Source organism: Leptodactylus fuscus, chromosome 5 (genome assembly GCF_031893055.1).
Source record: "Leptodactylus fuscus isolate aLepFus1 chromosome 5, aLepFus1.hap2, whole genome shotgun sequence".
Taxonomy (NCBI): Eukaryota; Metazoa; Chordata; class Amphibia; order Anura; family Leptodactylidae; genus Leptodactylus; species Leptodactylus fuscus.
Window position 1 is genome coordinate 47,218,442 of NC_134269.1, and position 12,173 is coordinate 47,230,614.

Sequence of the window (12,173 nt, forward strand, 5' to 3'; positions counted from 1 at the left end):
GCAAGTAACAGGTGTGGGCAATATAGAAATCACACCTGAAACCAGATAAAAGGAGAGAAGTTGACTTAATCTTTGCATAGTGTGTCACACTAGACATGGAGAACAGAACGAGGAGAAGAGAATTGTATGAGGACTCGAAAATTGTGGAGACTCTAAAGTGCAATGCTGCATCAATTTTAAGGTATGTTCACATGAAATTTTTTGCAGGTGGATTTTGAGGCAGATTCTGCATCAGAATCCGCCTGCAAAAAATTCTGTGTGAATATACCTTAAAATGGATGCAGCATTATACTTTAGAGTCTCTTCAGACACCAGAGTATGATGGGTGGAGGCTCAGTGGAGGTTAAAGAATAAAAACATTCATAGTCACCTTCCATTACCTCTTTTGGTCATCCTTGAGGTGTCTGGTGCACTTCTGGTGAGGTCATGTGCCCAGGGTCACCACTGAAGCATGTGATTGGGCCACCAATGGTCACATAGGCATGTCGAGCATGATGTCATGATGCTCAGCATGCCCATGTCACTGCTGAGGCCCAGTCACAGACCCCAGCAGTGAATCTGGGCACATAACCAAGTCCTAGAGAAAGCATGGAACACCACGGGGAGGACCAAAAGAGGTAAGAGAAGGTGTGTAGAAATGTTTTTTATTTTTTACACCTACCCTGGGCCTCCACCTTTTATATTCGGAGGTGTAAAGAAACCACAGGGTTAGAGATAAGTGAATCGAAGCTGACAAAGTGGAATTCAATCTGAATTTCACAAAATATTTGATTTGCATCGAATCTGGATTTCCTCATGTTTCGTGGTAACGAATCACATTTTATTATTAAAAGGCTGCTGCTAGGGTTGAGCAATCGGAAAAGATCAGATCCTGATCGGCAATCGAGCAAATTTCACGATTGGGTTCGGCTGGAAAATTATCGAAAATCAGATTTTAAAAACAATCCTGAAATCTCAAGATCAGCTCAACCGTAGCTGCTGCACATTAGGACATGGGGCAAGGAACTATAGGATCATCCACAATTCCATACATGCAACCGATCATTAGCCAGCCCTGTGATGTCACAGCCCTTTAACCCTTTCGTAACTGCTCAATTTCATCAGGTGCTGGTGTTAGCTGTTACTGATAACTAACACCCTGCTCCATAACCAATAGTCAGAGCACAGATCCAATCACGTTTTTTAACCCCTTGGATGCCGCGGTCAAACATGACCACGACATCCAAAGGATTCCACCATGCTTCATGTGCCCCTTGCCACCCCCAGCAGTGAGATCACGGGGTACTGATATACATATTCTGTAGACTGTGGTCTGGCCAGTTACCCTGGGTTTCTAGTAGCCCCAGTATCTGGTTGATTCTGCCCAAAAATGAGGAAGTCAGCCTATGCATCTGCATAGGCTGACTTCCTCTATAGACTGCAATACATGTGTATTGCAGTCTATAGTGCTAAACCAGCAATCAATGCATCACTGGTTCAGGTCCTCTAGTGGGACATCACTAAAACCCACTGCAAGGTGCAGTATTCTACACCCCTATGCAGGCTCTCTGCAGCCAGGAAATAGCTGTTTTTTAATGTGATTCACCGCAAATTAATTTGATTCGAATCGTTTTGAAAAATTCGCTCATCTCAATCCAAAGTATAATAAAGAAACTTTGACTTTGACATACAGTAACTTCAGCTGTGTTTGCTTTGGATAGATAGAAATTGCATAGATAGGTTCCTAAGAGCACAGACAGTGTTACAATCCATGTTTTAAGGTATGGCTCGTACCAAAAATGTTCAACCCGAAATGGCTATTGGACCTGAACCACTTGAACCCGAAACGCATCCTGAGAGGTTCACCCATCTCTAATTCCTAACAACTACATCCCCACTAGCTGTATCTCTTTTGAGATGTCCTAGTCAATTATTCCCATAGTTACCCCCCCCCCCCCCCTATTGGCATTACTTGCATCATTGCTGGTTTTACATTAAAGCCCTTATGTGGATTAAACATTCCGGTCACAGATTCCACCTCTGAAATGCATACATTCTTTCTAAATTAATGTGTGGGCTTTTTAATCGGGCAAATTAAAACAGCTTCTTCCTTACCTTGCCGCGCATATAAAACCTTCATATAGGATCCCCGACGTCCTATTTAATAATAATTAAATTCAGTTCCAATAAAGTAACCATTCCGATAATTAATTCCAAGTTTGGTTGCTAACGAGCACGCGGCGAGGTACTGGCCACTTGATTAATTTTACATTTTACATTTGCTAAGCAATGAATACTTAATTGCACTTTTATCTCTAACGTTGCATTTTATGGCTTTGGAATATGAGGTCTTAACACAGCAACTGACAGTTTAAACAAGTTAGTGGTCTCTTTATTAACCCACAAGATAGCTTCCACTCAATGGACAATTCTTTTTATTCCCTGTGCTTTTAATGTACCGGGTTTAGGTCATTTCTTATCTGGATCAAGACGTGCGCTGCAAATTTATTATATAATGAAATAATCTATATGTTTATACAAGGATATCTATGATATTAATCTATGAAATGTTAGAAAGTTGACTTAGTCTAAGGGGCAGAAATTAGACTTGAGGCTCATGTTCCATTACTTGACTTCTTACATTTAGGAAATTACATTTACAGATGTAGCCGTCGTATATTTGACGCCTGTGGCATGGCAAGGCAATAGCGTGGCATGCCATTCATTCTTAATAAATGAGAACAAACATGCTAAACATAGTCTTGATCATCTTTGCTCTGGTGGAGGATGCGGGCGATTTATGATGAGGTGCAAGCATCGTTGTAAATCAGGCACATCCTGTATTCCTCTGGTGTTTGGCAGTAGCTTTGTGGTTAGCATTGTTACAGCTCTGGAGCTTTGGGTTGGAATCCAAAGAAGGACAACATCTGCATGGGGTTTGTGTTCTCCTAGTATTTGCATGAAGAGCATAACATAAGTCCATAGACGTATTAGACAGGCAGGGTTCATCTCCTCAAGGACATAACTCATAGAACTACTTGGCATATAAGCAAGGGCACCTCATCATGAATCAGGCGCATCCTCTGGTGAGGTTTTTCCCCCATACTAAAATCTACAGCTGCTGCCGATTCCAGGAATTATTTAAGCCAGAAAACTATTGTAAATGGAAATAAGTCTTACGGAACTGATGGTCCCTGCCCTGTTGTGACACCATTGTGGCAAGTGATAATATTTGTAGCAAGTGGGATTTTAAGAATTCTAAATAGTGAGCTTGCAACTTTTTACACCACAGGGCCGTAATAACTGTGCCCCAAAGAATACAGAACACTGTGGCATATTATACTATTAATACAGTAGACCAGCAGTCAGCTCCACAACTGCTACAATTATCTAACAATTCCATGATATATTACTACAAACCTCAGTTTTCTTACAAGTGGGAGTCATTTGGTTAATAAGATGAGTCTTCAGGGAAATATACAGTAAGCAGTTAAAATCCAACAAGTTTTAATTTCTTATACGTTTCAAGCTTTGTTGGCTCAGATAATAAGATGAGTAGATTTATCTCTTCAAAGTCATCAAGGAGATCCAGAACATACAGCATCATTGAATGGAGGTGAGCCAATTCCTGACGGGGTTCTTCTCCTGAAACACTGTCCCCATGTTCCCCTCCACACAGTATTATGTTCCATAGTGGTAAGTGGCCCCTCCACACAGTATTGTTTTATCGTGGCCCCAACATTGTTCGTTGAATATATTGAATAAAATTCAGGATCAGCGGAACCTGAAATTTTTGTGGTACAACACCCACAAACTTTTATTATACTCTCAAGTCTTTTCAGACCCCAGAGAATAATTATTGGAAGCCCAGGGAATGTGCAAAACATAAAAACACGTGGTATTCACCTCTCCTGGGCTCTGCTGCGGTCCTCTTTAATGACATTACAGACATGGGTTATGCTGGTGTCATTATGAGTCATGATGCCGGCCTGACCCGCATAACGTCTATGATGTCACTACAGGGGCTGAAGACTGTCTGGAGTCACTCTGGAGAGGTGAGTAACAGTGCTTTTATATTCACTCACCTCCCCTGGGCCTCCGATCATTATACTCTGGGGTCTGAAGAGATCCCAAAGTGTAATGATAGCATCATTTGTTGGAGTTCATCCAACAAAAACTCTTGCCATAGATATAATTGACATGCTGCGATTTCGGAAACCGCACCGGTTTTGGAAATCTCAGGGTGTCTGCGTTACGGTTTTAACCACAAAGTGGGCATGGGATTCGCAAGAATACCATCCACTTTGCAGTAACTGTAAAACACTGCGACGTTCCCTGCGGCATTTCCGACTTGTAGGGCCCCAGCCTCAAGATTGTCCTCTGCCACGTATTGCAACAAGTGACTCTACTAAATCCTTTAGGCTGGTGTCTCTTATCGTTATACACTCAACAAATTGACCACTTGAGTGAAAAAGCAGTTATTGGTTCAGAAAGCAATGTCTTCCAGTGACATCTTGAAGAGGGGTCCACCATTGGCTCCATCATCTACGTGAGGAACAATATGAGACACTTATTTCTGATTCCATGGCTTTAGCTAGTGAGGCTATGGGAAGAAAACAAGGAGTTACAGACGGATCCTCCAGACAATAGCTTTATGTGAAGTCATTATGTATATTCCATTAATATCCTGGGTACAGACATGCAGGACTGCTGATATCACAGAATGACAGGATTTGTTGCTGACCTTCAATCTTGCCCTCAATTAATTGAATGTGTTTTGTACTGAGCTGGTGACTTCCACGCTTCGCTTTGATACAGTAACCAGGCAGTAGGGAGTTTACTTGGGTACCCTGAGAGAAACCGAATTTATGTTTGTTTGTGGTCGCTATGGTAACTTGACATTTATTCAGTGAAGCTCTTGTAGGGCATTATTAATAACAAGTCTTTGTATTAGAAATAAGGTCTATGGTTCCTTAAAAGGACCTTCCACCACCTCCACCAACTCCAACTCTTCATTTTTAATAGCTACTGATTCACTAAATCTGGCATGATAGAATTTTTTTCTCTACCTCCCACCAGTACCTAACATGCTAATTAGGCTCTCTACTGTCAGGTGGGCGGTCCATGTCTGTCTGCTTCAGCTGAGGACCTCCCACCTGACACTAGAAAGACTAATTAGCATATTGGGTCCTGAAAAGATCACCAATTGCTAAGGAAAGGTGGAAGATTGAGAAAAAGTTCCAACTGTGCCGAAATTACCGAAGCAGCACCTATCGGACCATGTGCTCAGCTCAACTACTCTGGAGTAGTTGAGCTAAGTGTGCAGTATCGGATTAACCCCCTCCCCCCCACCGGTGTCCGCTTACCTGCAGCTCCCTGTTCTTCTTGGTCTGGTCCGGCCCTCTGTCCAGTCTTCAGAGCGCGCTGCCCCCCTCTCCCCCGACTACTATTATAGAGAAGGCGGGGCTTAGGAGAGTGTGAGCGGGTACTGGGCGGGGAGAGGGAGGGGGTTAATCACTACACAGTGTGGGATCCAACAATTTTTGGACTACATGCTGTGTAGTGAATAGGATCATTTTTAAAATCCAATCTCAACCCTAAGTGATGGCCGATATAGCATTGTCCAATGTAGCATCGGTAAAGCTGAGTGTGTAGCAGGTTCAGCTCAGCTTCATCTCGGCATAGGAATGCATTGACCAGCGTTGATTGGCCGAATGCCATACTTCTGTATGGGATTCGGCCAATTGACGCTGGTCAATGCATTCCTATGGGAAAAAGTCAGCTCGCACATATCGCAAGCTGACAGGGATCCCGACCAGATAGAGCCCCAAAGAGCTATGTCAGTAACATCCCCCCTAAATAAAGGTAATCCCTAGCTAACCCTGCCTGTACATCTGTCCCTGTCTCATAGTCACATCCTTCACAGTCCCAAATTTGTTGAATGTTAAATCCACCATTCGTCTAAATTGGAGGTGACCTGATTTAGCCAGCCAATTATTTTTTCCAATTTTTTTCACTGCCTCCGTTGTCATAGTTCCTGTCCCACCTCCCCTGCGCAGTTATTGGTGCAAAAAACGTGCCAGGGAAGGTGGGAGGGGATACAAATTTTTACTGCATTTGCCTCGTGGTATTCGATTGTAATCGAATACCTTGAACGGCCTGATATTTGATCGAATCTGTATTCGATCGAACGGTGTTCGCTCATCTCTAGTAACGATGTACTATGTAACAATGGTCCCTTGCAGTATTATATGCTCTATAGTGGTCCACACACAATATAATATGCTCCACAGTGTCCCCACAAAATATAATGCTCCACAATGACTATACTTAGTATATTATGCTCCACAATGGCCCCACATAATATAATATGCTTCACAATGGCTCCAAACGTTATGATGCTTTACAGTGACTCCACACATTATAATGCACCGTAGTGGTCCCACACAGTATAATATGCTCCACCATAGCCCCCACACTGTATAATATGCTCCCAGGAGGACTGACACCCAGTACAATATGTTTTGAAAGCTTGAGCCATTTCAGGCATATCCCGTGGAATTTACCTCGACAAATATTCATTAGGTTTGGCGCTCTGGTTCATTTCAGTAATCATACTCTGGAGTCTGATTATGTATAACAGTAGTGGAACCAGCTGCAGGGCTCCAGCCATCTCAAGCTGACTTCAGGCCCCCTACTCCTCTGGGCCCTGTTGTACCCCCTGTGACCAGCATCATTAGAGACTAGTTTGCAGGCATTGCATCTCTGAGTAGTATGAGTAGTAAGTACAGTACTCTTGTCAATAATCTGTCCTTGATCATAGTGAACAGGGGCTCATGCCACATGAGCAACACCATTCATTGCAACATTTTATGACACGATGACAAGCCAAGCATTACATATCCACATGGTATAAGCTAGTAAACAGAGTGACTTCATGATTCAGGTGTTTACCGCATGACTATGGCTATGACTTTTTTTTATATATTTCCACATGTGCTTATTTCACCTCAACACATTAGATCCAATGTTATATACTAATACCCAATTCCAGCGTCCTGCATCCAGAAGCGCACATATCAACCCCTCCTATCCCTCTCTCTCATGACTCCCCCACTTCAATTTACTTATGGACTTTTGTACAGATCCTGGCGCTGCTGACAGACGACGCTTCCTTTACCATACAACAAAAAGAATAAATAATGCCCTCTATCAGCCCTGTCACTCGGTAAGATGGATTGCTGCTTGTCCAAAACCAGGAATGACAGGGCAGTGAAAGTTTCAGGCTTGTCCCTCTTTCATTCTGATTAATGGCAGTGTCACTGCCTGGATTCCACTGCCTTCCAAGATAATGAGTTAGGAATGCGCTTCTACTGTCACAAACACAGGCAGATGTCAGGAGCAGAAAGGCCCTGGAATGCCAGAAATCATATACAGCTTTCTTATACTCCCCTGACACAGCTAAAGGGGAAGCGTAATTTATGGAGATAGAACACAGGCCATTGCTTGAGCAGGGATTGCAGAAGGGGGCTGCTTGGGACCCCTACTAGGAGCCATTGAATTGCCAGAACATTTGGTACAAGGGATGAACACTGTTTTCTGTTAACTTTCCGAATGTGAGTACAAAAAAAAAGTGTTATGAAATAAACTGTTTTAAAATATTTTTTTAATTTTTCATTATATGTTTATGTTGTTTTTTTATGTCAAATGCTGACATATGGTGCCACTATGGTTGATACATCATGCAGTGGACACAAGTGTGTTTAAGCTTATTGGTGTGCTTCAATAAAGTTTAGCGTTTTTTTTATCAGATTTTACACAGTGCCATTTTTGTAAAACCCCGCCCATTTGGAAGGGCTTCTTTTTGGTCCTATTGGACATATTTAGTTGCACCTATCCCCTAGTGGAAAGTGCAGGTAACTGCTGCTTATTCACATCCAACAAGTACTGCAAGAGTACTTTTCCCCCCTCATTGAGGGTGTACTCTGGGTTACCTACAACCTGAACTTCACAGCAGCTCGGTGCTCCCTGTTTTTTTTGGTATGATATCAGTGAGAGACTGTAACCATACATTGTGTGCCATCATTGAGAGACTGTAACCATACACTGTGTGCTATCATGGAAAGACTGTAACAATACACTGTGTGCCATCATTGAGAGACTGTAACAATACACTGTGTGCCATCATTGAGAGACTGTAACCATGCACTGTGTGCCATCATTGAGAGACTGTAACCATGTACTGTGTGCCATCACTGAGAGACTGTAACCATGTACTGTGTGCCATCATTGAGAGACTGTAACCATACACTGTGTGCCATCACTGAGAGACTGTAACCATGTACTGTGTGCCATCATTGAGAGACTGTAACCATACACTGTGTGCCATCATTGAGAGACTGTAACCATGTACTGTGTGCCATCATTGAGAGACTGTAACCATGTACTGTGTGCCATCATTGAGAGACTGTAACCATGTACTGTGTGCCATCATTGAGAGGCTGTAACCATACACTGTGTGCTATCAGGGAAAGACTGTAACAATACACTGTGTGCCATCATTGAGAGACTGTAACCATGCACTGTGTACCATCATTGAGAGACTGTAACCATACACTGTGTGCTATCATGGAAAGACTGTAACAATACACTGTGTGCCATCATTGAGAGACTGTAACCATGCACTGTGTGCTATCATTGAGAGGCTGTAACCATACACTGTGTGCCGTCATTGAGAGATTGTAACCATATACTGTGTGCCATCATTGACAGATTGTAACCATACACTGTGTACCATCATCGAGAGACTGTAACCATACACTGTGTGCTATCATTGAGAGACTGTAACCATACACTGTGTGCCTTCATTGAGAGGCTGTAACCATACTCTGTGTGCTATCATTGAGAGACTGTAACCATACACTGTGTGCCATCATTGAGAGGCTGTAACCATACACTGTGTGCTATCAGGGAAAGACTGTAACAATACACTGTGTGCCATCATTGAGAGACTGTAACCATACACTGTGTACCATCATTGAGAGACTGTAACCATACTCTGTGTGCTATCATTGAGAGACTGTAACCATACACTGTGTGCCATCATTGACAGATTGTAACCATACTCTGTGTACCATCATTGAGAGACTGTAACCATACACTTTGTGCTATCATTGAGAGACTGTAACCATACACTGTGTGCCATCATTGAGAGACTGTAACTATACACTGTGTGCCATCACTGAGAGACTGTAACCATACTCTGTGTGCCATCATTGAGAGACTGTAACCATATGCTGTGTGCTATCATTGAGAGACTGTAACCATACATTGTGTGCCATCATTGAGATACTGTAACCATACACTGTGTGCCATAATTGAGAGACTGTAACCAGAAGCATAACCATTAAGCTCCATAGAAAAATCAGAACAAATTGAATTTGTTTCAAATTTCCAATTATTTGGATTTCACCAAATCTGAAACTTTTTGGATTTGCCCCACACAGATCACTCGAAATGTCATCTGTCATTTCATAGATACAGAGAAGACAGAGAAGAAGGATAATATGGCCTTGGGAAGTGGCCCAGTGGATTTCCCCGTAATGTTTTGCAGAAAACTGGCATAGGAAATGTAATACATTTTTCCCCATAGAGTCTAGAGAGAGAGAGATAGGTATCAGTCAGTGTGAGAGTGATTGAGATTGAAAGGACTTGGATACAATCTTAGGAGATCTCGGAGTGCCATAGGTGGCTCTTCTGGTTTAGACTCATTTTCAGGAAATTCACTTATTTATTTACTTTGCTTATATCGTGCCAGCACTTTACAGGTATAATCATCACTCATTGTCCCAAGTAGGGCTCACAATCTAAATTCAGAATGTCTAACTCAGTATGTCTTTGAAATCTGGGAGGAAACCCACACAAACACATACACACTCCATACAGATGTTGTCCTTGGCTGGATTTGAACCCAAGAATTACTGCAAGGCAACAATGGAAGCCAATGACTAATCCCTAATCTATAGCCATGTATCAATGATTACATCATTCTATAAGACACCTCCCCTTTTATTAAGCCACACCCACTAGGAGCACCAGCGTATTATAACTGCTATAGTATCTCTCTATGTGACACCTTTTGCTTCTTTACTTTTACATAGACACTCAATGGGCTCACTTGTTGTTTTGTCTTTTCCCCATAATGGGGCATTTTCCTATATATAAAGGGGGTGTTTGGATAAGGGTCTATCTATTAACATATAGACTACGCCATAACTAACTTCCACATCTTTGTAGTCATTCGAGCATGGCAATTTATATTTTGATAAAATGAGCTTTCACAAAACTAAGCCAGTATTTATAATGTGTTCAATGCAATTACAAGTTGTTACATGCTTGAAAGATTTTACTGAGTTGCAAATGCGGCTGATGCTTCAAATATTTGGTATGTTTATTCACTTCTCGATTTATATTGTGAGCAACATGGAAAATAATAATCTGACATATGAGATGTCAAGAAAATGGGACATGTGGGAATATAAACAGAATAGAGATAGATAGATAGATAGATAGATAGATAGATAGATAGATAGAATCCCAAAAAAATTTAAGAGGAGCACCATGTACACATGACCTTAAAGGGTGATGGGTGGAAGTCTACTATGGTCTAGCATAATACCCCAATCCACATAGAACAAAGATGTGATGTTTCGGTCCTAACATCCATTCCCTTGCGTCCCACCAGCGGCACAATATGGGGTATTTTCTGCCCCTGTGTGCTGGTAGGACAGGCGGAATTTTTAATTAGCCAGACTTAACACCTGGCTGGACCCTATATGAGGGCACCACACCCCTCCCCCTGCGTGTTTTTTTCTGTCCTGTGTGTGGACAGGTGGGGAGGACTTGGTGTCCTCCTATAGGGCTCTGTGGATCACTTACCTGATCCTGAGTCCTGTCCCTCGCTGGGGCTCCTGACCTGGAAAGAGAAGGCAGGGGTGTCAGCAGGGTCTTTCTCCTTCCCCTCCTCCCCGTCCACTGACACTTACCTGCAGGGTCGGCGCTTCATGCGGAAGCTTCGGCTTCTGCCGTCGGCTCTGCGAACGGGTAGGGGCCGGAACCTTCGGCCGGCTCCCTCGTTCCTGGACGGGGAGGGAAACTTGCGACACACTTCCGGCGCCGCACTTCCAGTTCGCGGCGGCCGAAATTTTACTGTAGCTCCGGAGAAGGAGCTAGTTTGGGGCAGGGTAAGGCAGTCCCCTGGCCCCATTCCCCCCCCCCCCCCCCCTCTAGATAGAACAATTCTTTGTTCAGGGGTCTTGGGGGGTGGGAAGCGGGAAGGGGGCGAGGTTTCGGGCGGACCCGCCCCCTTTTTCGGCGGCCAGCTCAAAAAGGAGGGCAGGACACTCAGTCCTTGCCTTCCTAGTTTCCCACTAGTGGGGCTCGTGTTTGCAGTTTGCAGTGCAGTTGGGTGGCACTTCGCTGGTGGCAGCTGAGCTTTGGACAAATCTTGGTCTAACGCTGGGTTCACACCTGCGTCTGGGGTCTCCGTTCTGTGGTTTCCGTCTTCTGCATGCCAGAAGACGGAAACCACAGACCGGGTCCGGCCGTGCGCGTTGGTGAGCGTTTTGCGCTCTCCGCCGCGAAACCGGATTTTTTTATCCGGACACAGAGTACTGCATGTCCGACTCTGTGTCCGGATTATAAAACCCGGTTTCGCGGCGGAGAGCGCAAAACGCTCACCGCCGCGCACGGCCGGACAGCTTTCTCACCCATTCAAATGAATGGGTGAGAAAGTCTCCTGCAGGTTTCCGTATCCTGCCTGTGTTTTAGGCAGGAAACGGAAACCTAAGTACGGAGACCGGGCCGCAGATGTGAACGAGCCCTTAGCCGTTCTTCCAACACCCGGTAAGAAACCATTATTGTGTTTCATGTATGTTACTCCTCTCATACACTAAATCTATTTAGGTGAACATAGCGGTCGCTATATTCCGCTACCATGTCCTCTTCCACCACTCCTCCTGGGGACCAGGAGAGGAGGAAATCCTCGGCCAAAAGAAAGCATTTTTCCTGCTGGGATTGCGATATTCCCTTACCTGATGGTAAGTGTGGTCGGGGGTAGGGGCTCTCTGCAGTAGGAGGTTGCTAATTAACCTCTATATTCCAGGATACGATTGGTCACGTTGTCGGTCCTGCAG